This window comes from Phocoena sinus, chromosome 13 (genome assembly GCF_008692025.1).
Source record: "Phocoena sinus isolate mPhoSin1 chromosome 13, mPhoSin1.pri, whole genome shotgun sequence".
Taxonomy (NCBI): Eukaryota; Metazoa; Chordata; class Mammalia; order Artiodactyla; family Phocoenidae; genus Phocoena; species Phocoena sinus.
This window is the reverse complement of record NC_045775.1, coordinates 69,594,667-69,607,512: the sequence shown is the minus strand read 5'-3', so window position 1 is coordinate 69,607,512 and position 12,846 is coordinate 69,594,667. Positions and strand designations below refer to the sequence as shown.

Below are 12,846 nucleotides of genomic sequence, written 5' to 3'. Positions count from 1 at the left end.
GACAGAACACTCTATGACATAAATCACAGCAAGATCCTTTTTGACCCACCTCCTAGAGAAAGGGGAATAAAAACAAAAATAAACAAATGGGACCTAATAAAACTTAAAAGCTTTTGCACAGCAAAGTAAACCATAAACAAAATGAAAAGACAACCCACAGAATGGGAGAAAATATGTGCAAACGAAGCAACTGATAAAGGATTAATCTCCAAAATATACACGCAGCTCATGCAGCTCAATATCAAAAAAACAAACAACCCAATCCAAAACTGGGCAGAAGACCTAAATAAACATTTCTCCAAAGAAGGTATACAGATTGCCAAAAAACACATGAAAGGATGCTCAACATCACTAATCATTAGAGGAATGCACATCAAAACTACAATGAGGTATCACTTCACACTGGTCAGAATGGCCATCATCAAAAAATCTACAAACAATAAATGATGGAGAGGGTGTGGAGAAAAGGGAAGCCTCTTTCACTGCTGGTGGGAATGTAAATTGTTACAGCCACTATGGAGAACAGTATGGAGGATCCTTAAAAAACTAAAAATAGAACTACCATATGACTCAGCAATCCCACTACTAGACCCATACCCAGAGAACACCATAACTCAAAAAGAATCATGTACTGCAATGTTCACTGCAGCTCTATTTACAATAGCCAGGACATGGAAGCAACCTAAGTGTCCATTGACAGATGAATGGATAAAGAAGATGTAGCACATATAATATAATATAAGTAATATTCCATTATTATTCAGCCTTAAAAAATGAATATTTTTTATTCATTTTATTACTCTGCCTTAAAATATTACTCAGCCTTAAAAAAGTTACTTAGTCTTAAAAAAATGAAATTTTTCTCAGCCTTAAAAATTACTCAGAATATTACTCAGACTTAAAATATTACTCAGCCTTAAAAAAGTGAAATTGAGTAATTTGTAGTGAGGTGGATGGACCTAGAGTCTGTCATACAGAGTGAAGTAAGTCAGAAAGAGAAAAACAAACACCATATGCTAATGCATATATACAGAATTAAAAAAAAACGGTTCTGAGGAACCTAGGGCAGGACAGCAATAAAGACACAGACATAGAGAATGGACTTGAGGACACGGGGAGGTGGGTGGGTAAGCTGGGACGAAGTGAAAGAATGGCATTGACTTATATGCACTACCAAATGTAAAATAGATAGCTAGTGGGAAGCAGCCGCATAGCACAGGGAGATCAGCTCGGTGCTTTGTGACCACCTAGAGGGGTGAGATAGGGAGGGTGGGAGGGAGATGCAAGAGGGAGGAGATATGGGGTTTTATGTATATGTATAGCTGATTCACTTTGTTATATAACAGAAGCTAACACACCATTGTAAAGCAATTATACTCCAATAAAGATGTTAATAAAGAAAAATTGGGAACAAGGAAATAAAAAAGATAATAAAGGAGTTTTGCCTTTTACATTGAAAGTTTTAATGTTTATTATGCAAGGATCTGAATTTATTTTTGTTTTTATGAATAATCAAGTGTTCGAGGGATCTATAATGTAACCTCTGTCAGGTAGTAAGTTTTCATACTTGCATGGGTCTCTTTCTGGGCTCATTGTTTTATTCCTTAGCTCTATTTTTCTATCACTGCACCAATGCACTGTCTTATTAATTACATAATTGGTAAGACAAGTCTTTTCAACTAGTTTTTGGGGAAAGTCTTGGCTATCCTTAGCCCTTTGTTGAATGTTCATGAAAAATTCCTGGTCATGATTTTGATTACATTTTGAGATAAACTTAATTTAGCTATAAGTTTTAGTTTTTTAATATGTTGCTGGGTTCACTTTGCTCTTAATTTTGGTTTGAAGTTTGCATATTGGTTCATGGGTGCGATTGGCCTGTAGTTTTCTGTTTTTTTGTACCGTCTTTGTCTGATTTTGTTATCAAGTTATACCAACCTCACAGAGTGTGTTGGGCAGTGTTCACCCTTCTATTATTTTAAGAGTTTGTATAATGTTTGGATAGTCTGTTTCTTGACTATTCTGTAGAATTTACCTATAAAGCCCTGTAGACCTCATGTTTCCCTTTTGGTAGGAAATTTTTTTTTTTTTTTTTTAACTAACAGTCTAGATTTTTAAATGGTTATTAAAGAGAATTCTTTAATTCTCTTTAAAACTCTATTCTTAGAGTATATAACTTTCCAAAACTGACCTACAAAGAAAAAGACAAAGAAGTCTTTTTCTTTGTAGGTCAGTTTTGGAAAGTTATATACTCTAAGCAGTTTATTAGTATGAGGTTATTATAATGTTTTTCTCATCTTTTTAATGTTTGCTACATCAGTAGTTAGGGTCCCATTTTATTTATAATAGAATTTATTTGTGCTTTCTCTTTTTTCTTGATCAAGTTTTGGCTTCATGATCCTTTCTATTATATGTTTATTTCATGTTACATTAGTTTATGCTTCCCTCTTTTACTTTCTTCCTTCAAATATCTTTATTATTCTATAGTTCTCTTTTTGACTTGTTACTTTGTTCTTGATATTTTTAATTTTTGCTCTTTCCTCATAATATAATTGAATTAAAGATATAACTATTCATCAAAAAAAAAATCAGTTTTCCTTTAGAGGCTCTTGGAAAGCACAGTTTTCCCTAAGGGAAGAATGATGGGACTCTCCCTGGTATCGTGCAGGACTAGACACCATGTCAGGGTGGGGTCTGTAACACCAGTAGATCTATAAGGGGAAGGGAAAGAGAGACACAGTAGGACACAAAGAGAACGGGGGGAGGGGGGGACTTCCAGAAGAAAAGGCCAAGATAACAGGTCCGACCGGCGTAATTTAAAAAAGAACAAGAATCCTGTTTTTTTCTCCAAGGAAAATGGAATGGAAACAACAATATAAAGAAATTAGGAGGTAAGATTCAAGACCCTTCAGTTAAAGTTCTTTTCTTCCAATGTGCTGCAAAAGTTACTTAATTTCATGTCAAGGACCATGAGCTCTCTGAAATTTTCCCTAGTAGCAAGCATAGTTGCTCTCCACAGTTGCACAGATATTGGCAGAAGGCAAAGGACTTTAGTACTTGTAGCATGATGAGTTTCACAATATTCAGCTCAGTTCCCCTTACCTCCTAGTCCCATGGTGGGACATAGATGGGCCCAGACAGGTGCCTTCATATGTAGTGGGTTATGCTACAGGAACAGAATATCCCCTATAATTATGCTACAGGAGCTTAGGAAACCTGAATCTTTATGAGGGGCAGTAAGCTAGCCTACTCCTTACTTCAGAGGGAAACATCTTTCTTGTACTGGAGAGTAACCATGCCTGATTTACTTCACTCTGGATGGAAACACAATGTCCATTTTCTAAAACTATAAGCAAGCCTGCCCTTTACTTTGGAGAGTGATACTATCTCTATTTTTAAAGGCTCTTCACTACACAGACATCCATGCAAAGATAGACCAGAAGAAAGGGCAGTCAGTGCCTCTGCTTGCATGAAGTGCAGAAACATCAGAGCCCCACATAGAATTGTTTCCCAAGTCTTCTCTGAACATTCTTTGCTTCCTCAGTGAAACAAGAGGGTTCTTTGCACTTGTGATAGTCAATGACTTTTAGAAAAAGATAATATGTATGTGTTTAAGGGTCTGGAGTAGGGTCCTTGGGAAGCTATCAGCAGTAAGATGCTGAGCATTTCATAGTCTTTAAAAGGATGGGATTGAGCAATGAATGTACATAAAGCACTATACAACTAGAAATCTTTTGTCATCTTTATGATGCATTCTGAATAGCACCTAAGATATGGCAAGGCATATCCTGAAGACAGCATCTCTGGTTAACATTTTCTTAAAAGAACAACTCTTGGGTTTTAATGATCCAAACTCCACACAATGTGTATATCCCCCAGTGCAATATTTTTCAGCCAAAATTTATATAAGAAAACTTCATAGTTTCATCCCCAAATCTCAATATGAATCTCAATATGAATCCTTTAATAAAATTACAAGTACAGAATTACAAGTACAGAATCATGTGCTCTTTTCAAAAAGAGTGCAAGTCACAGATGATGCTGGTGTAGAGAAAGGAATCACTAGGTCATGCACCTCATACAATAAAAACAATTTTTTTTAACAAACTCATTCATTGTGTGCTAATCAGGAAATCAAGTTTTAAAGAATTTTCCTTTATTTTTTTTGAAGAAGGCAGAATAATCCTTTATTATTATTTTAATTTACTTTTGGCTGTGTTGGGTCTTCGTTTCTGTGCAAGGGCTTTCTCCAGTTGCGGCAAGCGGGGGCCACTCTTCATTGTGGTGCGTGGTCCTCTCGTTATCGTGGCCTCCCTTGTTGCGGAGCACAGGCTCCAGACTCGCAGGCTCAGTAGTTGTGGCTCACGGGCCCAGTTGCTCCGCGACATATGGGATCTTCCCAGAGCAGGGCTCGAACCCGAGTCCTCTGCACTGGCAAGCAGACTCAACCACTGCACCACCAGGGAAGCCCAAGAATTTTCCATTTTAATATGACAGCTTGCTACTTAAACATAGGTGTCAATGGGTTTTAGAGCATTGGTTGGGGGATTAGGGTTTGGGGTGGAAACCCACTGTATCGTGTATTTTTTTTTTCACTTAAAATAATGAGATATAAGCTCGCAAGTAAAAGTTTTAGACTAAAGTCAGATTTTCAGGGATATTTGCAATTGGATTCAATTGGAAGAATTATCACATTTATCATCCTCATCTGCTACCATCAGATTCTACGTAGGCAAGTGTTGGTCATTTTTTTTAAATTTGAGGAAAAGGGCAAAATCAGGAGATGAGATGGGCTATCAGTAAGGGTAAAGGTCTGTCCACTCTTCCCTGCATCTCTCTTCCATGAATCTTTTTCCAAATATCTTCCTAAATATTCCCAGGAGGCCTGAGCTCTTGCATCCCTTCTGGGTTACTTCTTTGCTTCCTTTTTGCAGTCTCTGCTGGAGGATTTTTTCTCACACCCTCTGCCTCTCAGGGACGTGGGAACTGGGCACCTGGAGGCACTCAGAGAATGATAAAACTTCACCTTTGCCTAAAGGAAAGTGGGACTGATTGTGGGGAGGATACCTTGCATTTGACAGTTCCAGCCTGTTCCTGGAAGGGCTTCTCCCCATTCTGGGAATCTCTCTGAGCCCACGTCACCTGTGTTCCTTCTCAGTGTCCTGGCTTTTTTCTGCTTACTTGATAGGCTTTGATTTTACCTCTACCCTTTGCTCAGGTCCTGCTATAATAAATCTTCCTTATCTACTCTGGTAAAACCACTCAAGCTGTACGGTGAGTGGGGGAATGGAAAAGGAGGTCCTTCACTGCCTCAACCTCCCACATGTACATTTTATAATTTAACAGAATGAAGCATTTCACTGTAATTTATAATAGCTCATATTCAATTCAATAGTTGTACCACAATTTATTAAACTTATCCAGTTTGTTGAATGTCTATATTATCTTTATTTTAATTTTAGAAGAGATAGGAATAAATAATTTCTTTAATCAATGATTTTAAATGCTCATGATTGTTTTAAGTGATTTTTTTCTTATTTTAAGAAAAATCAGAAGGTACTTCTTTCTGGAAAAATGGCTGGCAAAATTTCCTGCATTGATAGGGAATCATTAAGCAGCCACTTGGTTTATAGACCCAGAATATGGGTACAGAAGTGGCCTTGCTGGAGTTCCAGGTAATCTAAATATCATAATATTTAACACATCCTTAGGAGAACAGCAATATCCAGTCTAAACTTGATTTAGAGAGAACAGTTTGAAAAGATTTAATAAAGTATAATATCACAGATTTTTTTCCAAGCATCCTCTTAATTCTCTATCCTTTCATTGCTCTGTGGAGGGGGCAATGTTTTGATTTTATCTTCACCAGATGACTTATTGCCTTTTGAAAATATACATCATCACCAAACTAGTTTTAAAAATTCATGCCATCTAAGCTTTAAGTGTCAGTGGGGCTGGTTACTTTCAAAGAGAGGCTGAAAATAGCCACGGCACATTTCCATAATAATCTGGGCAAAAGAAAACTACAGAGGAACATTCACTATGTAAGCTGGCAAAAAGAAGTGAAAAATTGGAATAGTGATATTATATGATGTCAGGTGTCAACAGCAAACTGACTTGTCCTTAACTTAGAGTCTGCAAATTTAGGATGCCTCCCCTCACTGGACATGCTTGTATTTTGATTCTTTTGATGGTAGTAATATGATAATTGCTCATTATTAAGCAAAAAAAAAAAAAAAAAAGATTTAACCATTTTTCATATTCCCTAATCCCAATTACAACTTCAAGTTTTACTTACTTCCAATTCTCCGAATATGTGTGCAGATATAATCCCTGGCAGCTCCCAGGTGTTCCATAAGAAAACCCAATCCTTCCATCCTTCTGAGAGTAACCCTTCCTGCGGTTTGTTGATAGTGATCACATTCCAAGATCCTGGACAGTTTACAACTCATGTAATTCAACTAGGATAGTATATCCTCTTTGCTCTAATAATGGTTCAAGTATGCACAGTAATTGAGGCTTCAAGTGCCAGCCCATGACATACCCTTGCCTATAGCGATTTGCTCAGGTTTGTCTAAAAAGAATGGAGCTCAGGATTCTTTCATTTTATAAATTTAGAGAAGAGTATAAATTCTCTATTCTGATGTTGAGTAGCAATCAGTAGCCCCAGTTGCTGCTGCCAGACTCTCTTGTGCTGTAACAAAGGAAGGCAGTAAACAGATAAAGGATACAGATAAAAGAGAATGTAGACAAGTGAGCCCCAGAGAAATGACACTTGAGCCCTGGTCAAACTGAGCTCAAAGCCTTCCTCACTGTTAGATTTTTCAGTTATGTATCCAGTAAATACCTTTACTTTTTTGAGCCAAATTATGTTGGGATTTTTCTTACTTTCAACTACAAATATCCTATCTAACACAATGGGTTCCAACAGGAAGAAGAGAATCTGGTCCCAACAGCTGTGGTAGCCCACCTGCCATCGAAGGGAGAACTCAACTAAAATAGAAACTGGCACAAGCACAATCACTGTGAACTTTTCAAACCCATGTTGTTACTTTAAACAGGGAAGAAAATCAAGACCCCTGGCATTGTACAATCATAAATTTATTTAAACTGATAGAGAAGTGTTTCCACCAAAAATGCTGAAGGAGTATTTAGTCAAGGCTATCTATCCTAGAAAGAACAAATTAAATTTAACAAACATTAGAAATAAAAGACACTGACCATTCATTTCATCTCTTTATTTGAGAAGCAATACCCTTACATGTCAATGCTATAGTGTTCTTGACCCATATGGAAAATTCTGTCAGTGGTCTCGTATGATAATTTTTCCCATATTAGGGAACTGGCCCAAACCATTTATTTTTTCCACAATGGAAGCTAGTGGCGAGGGAGGGGTGGTGATAAGGTGGAAGACAGATTAGTGGTCTTGAAATATGCAGATACATGAAAAGGCTGGGTCTTGACTTCGGTTAAGTAAGAAGAATTTCTTCTAAAAACACAATAGTTTTTCATCCAAAAAGTGTTAAGAAAAATCTTGCTAGACTTTAAAGTCACACCAACTCCACCGAGGTCAGAGTGCTTTTAAGGCCCAAGGACAGAGGACCTACTGGGGTCCATTCTCACAAGTACCCTATAGGAACAAGGCAACATGTGGTTAGATGGACCACTGCTAGCTGAACATGGTAAGTTAAGTACAGAATTTGACAGATATTAGAAAACTGTACTCAATTTGACAGATTACATTTATGTCTGTTGAAACCAATCACAAGAAAAACAGGTTTTCATTTTGATTATCTGTTTTATCCATTTAAGTAGTCTGTTAATTCATTTGTGTTGTATTTTATGAATATTAATAAAATCTGTTCATTATGTTTCACACTGATGGTTTAGGAAGTACAGTTCTAAACATCATCGCATACCTTAAGACTGGTTGCCTCATACCCTCAGAAACCTGTCTTGGGGGAATGTGTGGGCAATAGAGTGTGTGGGAGAGAGATGTCTTTATATGTCCACAACACACATCCTACAGAAGCAGTGTTGACGTACCTCAATATAAATACACAATACACAAATATGCTAAGAAGAATATATCTATATCTATATCTATCTATCTATCTATCTATCTATCTATATATATATATATATATATATATATATATATATATATATAGTTATTTCCCCAAAGACATGGGTGAAATTGGGCAGAGATTGACCAAAGTTTCTCCTTGCCCACCCACTTCTTCCTTCTCAGAGTTTCTCTATGGAAATGAAGCAGAGAAGACAGGCAGTGGAAGACTAACATTTTTATTATGAACCTTGAAAAACCAGGTTATGGAACACACAAAAGAGCCTGAAATTAGGGTGGGGAGAAGGGAAGGTCAGAATAAGGTGGTCAGGTTGGGGGTATGGGGAGAATATCCCCCTTTGGGATGGGTCTTCACACTTGGTTCCAAGTCCACAATGAGCTGAACACCAGACTCAAGCTGCTGTCTTCCCATCTGACCTCATCCATGAACTTTCAGACATAGGGTAAGTTCACATAACAGTTATAATCTCTCTACTTCAGATACCCTGGAGAGACAGAAGAGCTCAAGTGAATGGGGCTGGTGGAGCTTGAGAACCCAATGGAGATGCATCCCAGATTCTGGTCTAGGACTCAAAGGCCCTCTGTTATCTTCACAAAGGTCCCACTCCAGGGGAAAGAGACAGAAAGAAAGGAGAGAAGAGAGGGGATGGGAACAGACAAGACAATATTATAGTTCCAGCCCAGGAGGACTCTCTGAAGACCAGGCCCAGAAATGGGGAATGAGGGGATGAAAAAGCCTGAGCAGAAGTGATCCCCTCTGTTTCTTTTTAAACATCTTTATTGGAGTAAAATTGCCTTATAATGGTGTGTTAGTTTCTGCTTTGTAACAAAGTGAATCAGTTATACATATACATATGTTCTCATATCTCTTCCCTCTTGCATCTCCCTCCCTCCCACCCTCCTTATCCCACCACTCTAGGTGGTCACAAAGCACCGAACTGATCTCCCTGTGCTATGCAGCTGCTTCCCACTAGCTATCTATTTTATGTTTGTTAGTGTTTATATGTCCATGCCACTCTCTCTTTGTCACAGCTTACCCTTCCCCCTGTTTCTTACCTGTGTTTCTTGACAGTCTCTAACAGTAACCAGGGTTTGAGATGGTGGCTGGATTTCTCTCCCAGGCAACGTAATTGAGCACATCAGTGCTACTCCACTCCCATCCACTGCCATTGGGCTCAGAGCCCTATAGAGCAGAGGATGGAGTCAGGTGAGGTGAAAAGGCCTTTAGAGTTCTCCTGTCCTGATTCCGTCAGCTGGAACGACTGACCCCCTCCCCAGCATCATGGAATTTGCTCTGCTCTTCCAGGTGATGTCCCATAGCTCTCCTCTGGGAAACTCTCCCAAACTCTTTGCTCCTATTGGCAAATTCCAAAGCAAATGATCACAAATACCAATGGAATCCCTATGAGTACTGTGTCACTCTGCACTGTGAACTGCACTTGGTGGTGCATTTGTGATTGCCCTCAGAACCTCCAAGACAATGTGTTTTATAAAAGGGAAAAATGTGTCAATGCTAAATCTTCATTTACCACTTGCTAAACACAGCATGTGCAGACTCAGGGAATCTCAGAGAACTGAATTACAAGGCATGATGTGTGAATTGTGTAAAAGTTTGACAAGAGGCAGATTAATTTTAGCTGGAGGCTAGGGACCTGCACAGAACTCAGCTCTTCAGCTGGCCTCAAGGTTCTCCATTTTCTCCAAATATCCCCTGAGCTCCAGGGATCTCTAGGATATTTTGTTGGCAGGGGCAGGGGACAGGGAGGGGCCTGGTAGCCATAGCATCTTGGGAGGTAACAGATTAGAGAGCATGTAAGTGTACTTCTGTGGGGTCATGGAGCCCAATCCAGACGTCTCAGAGGAGTTTCAAATTGTTCTTGAGAAGGGAGGAAATGAAGGATCCCTCAGCCCCACTGAACACAGACACAAGGTGTCCTGAGGGTCTCTTCTGGCAGGCCATCTGTGTGAAGAAGGGAGAGACTAAGGAGGAGATTGAAATCCTCACTGAGGGAAGGGCAGGGACAAGGTAGGTGAGAAGGGGTTGTGTTTGCAAAAGATGAGGTGCTCATTCTCACCCTCAAGAAACTCTAGAGAATGGAACTCCCAGCCCCCAAACCCTGTCTCTAATTTGCTTATCCTTATCAGCCCTAACTGCAAATCCCAGCACTCATGTCTGTATCCATCCAGGTTTGGGTGTTATAAACAAGGCACATGTCCATGACTCTCTCTCACCCTGTCACAGCTCACCCTTCCCCCTCCCCATATCCTCAAGTTCATTCTCCAGTAGGTCTGTGTCTTTATTCCTGTCTTACCCCTAGGTTCTTCATGACATTTTTTTTTCTTAAATTCCATATATATGTGTTAGCATACAGTATTTGTCTTTTTCTTTCTGGCTTACTTCACTCTGTATGACCGACTCTAGGTCTATCCACCTCATTACAAATAGCTCAATTTCGTTTCTTTTTATGGCTGAGTAATATTCCATTGTATATATGTGCCATATCTTCTTTATCCATTCATCCGATGATGGACACTTAGGTTGTTTCCATCTCCGGACTATTGTAAATAGAGCTTCAATGAACAGTTTGGTACATGAATCTTTTTGAATTTTGGTTTTCTCAGGGTATATGCCCAGTAGTGGGAAATGTAGTAAGGTAGATAGCTAGCGGGAAGCAGCCGCATGGCACAGGGATATCGGCTTGGTGCTTTGTGACAGCCTGGAGGGGTGGGATAGGGAGGGTGGGAGGGAGGGAGACGCAAGAGGGAAGACATATGGGAACATATGTATATGTATAACTGATTCACTTTGTTATAAAGCAGAAACTAACACACCATTGTAAAGCAATTATACCTCTATAAAGATGTTAAAATAAATAAAAATAAATAAATAAATAAATAAAAGGTAAACAAATCAGAAAAAAATATAAAATTGTTATTATTTTCAGGTTGTATAATTTTATATATGGAAACCCCAAAGAACCAAACAGAAACTTTTGGAACTAATCAAAAAATTCAGTAAACTACAGGATGTAAAATCAACATACTGAAATCAATTGTATTTCTATACACTAACAATGAAACATCTGAAAAAGAAACAAAAAAAAACCTATCCCATTCACAATAGTATCGAAAACAATAAAATATATAGGAATAAATTTAACCAAGGAAATGAAAGATATATACAATGAAAACAACAAGACTTTGTTAAAAGAAATTGAAGGAGGAGAGACCATCAAGATGGCAGAAGAGTAAGATACAGAGATCAACTTCATCCCCACAAATACATCAGAAATATATCTAGCACAGGGATATCAGCTTGGTGCTTTGTGACCACCTGGAGAGGTGGGATAAGGAGGGAGGAAGGGAGGGAGACGCAAGACAGAAGAGATATGGGAACATATGTATAACTGATTCACTTTGTTATAAAGCAGAAATTAACACACCATTGTAAAGCAATTATACCCCAATAAAGATGTTAAAAAAAAAACAAGGCATAGCAGTAGGACGCATAGGCCATGGAGCCTTTCGGACAGCTGATCCATGCAGAGGGCAGTTCCTTTTGGGAATCTTCCCCTGACGAGGAAAACATAAAGGAGAAGGATGGGGTGAAATGGAGAGAGGATATTGGAATGGGGAGGTGACCTTGAATAATATCTATGAGGCCAGTGCTTGGGGAAGTGACATCACACTCCTGACTGCCTGTCACCATTGCCAACACTCCCAGGATTTTTTTTTTTTTTTTTATCATGAACTAGACCTAGTAATTGGGAGATGGTCTGTTTTCTTTTTATTCATCTGCCTTGTTCAAAAGTCCAAATTTTCTCCTCTTCTGGGCTATTTTTCTACTAGATCCTTCAATCTTTCTCCTTCTATTCATCTCATTAAGAACACTCTATACTTTCCCTCCTTAATCACACACATAAATTAGACTCTTCGGAGAAAATAGAAATCATCTCATCCCACTGGTACTGGACCACTGGGGAGACTCCCACCACTAGTTACCCTGAAGGAAGGAGTGATGTTACAGGAATTGCAGGCAGTGTTGTTGTGTGGGGATGTACCATTACCATGGGAGGCACACAGGAGCTTTCCTCCTCTTCTTGGCCCTGAGCAAACACTGGGAACCCAGTGACAGAGGCAGAGAAGTCTCACCTTGGACTTGAGACAGGAGCAACAGGCAGGAGGGCAACATCCAGGACAGGCTGGGGAGACCCATGGAAGGCATCATTGTGTCTGTGATGTGCGGAGACAACCAGAGAACTAAAGAAAGGGTGGTCAGAGAGAGACTATGAGAAACCCCCTGTTGTACCTCTTGTCTTTTCCTCTGTATAGTTCCCTAGGAATAAATCCATCTTGATAACATGCATCCCCTTCCATACTTCTGGAAAGAATTGGAAAAGCTGTACATCCTACTACACCTGAGACCTCCCAGGACTGCCTTTACCTGGTCTCAAAGCTCCTACATTCTCTGCAGACAGGGATCCTTGTATACCTTCCCTGAAATATGTAAGGTGAATCCCCTGTCAGGTGTCTCATCTTCTCTCAGCTCCCACTTACCTGTCTTGCAAGGATCTGCACTGGTTGGTCAGGACAGAAAAGACTGGGTTTTTATAAGAGGATTTGAAGGAGGGGTGCTGAAATGAATAACAGTAAACTGGAGACATGAAAGGGGTCATGCGGAAGTGTCTGGCATTGATTCAAGGAGATTTCTACCACAGGGAGGAGATCCTTCCCATCAAAGCCTGGGAATTGCCACAGCTGTT

The 12,846-nt window shown here is 39.3% G+C and overlaps 1 pseudogene; it reads right to left on the bottom strand.

The window, feature by feature from the left end:
* Window positions 1-8,434: 8,434 nt before the first annotated feature.
* Window positions 8,435-12,311, bottom strand: LOC116764047 (annotated as a pseudogene).
* Between the last annotated feature and the right edge of the window lie 535 nt (window positions 12,312-12,846).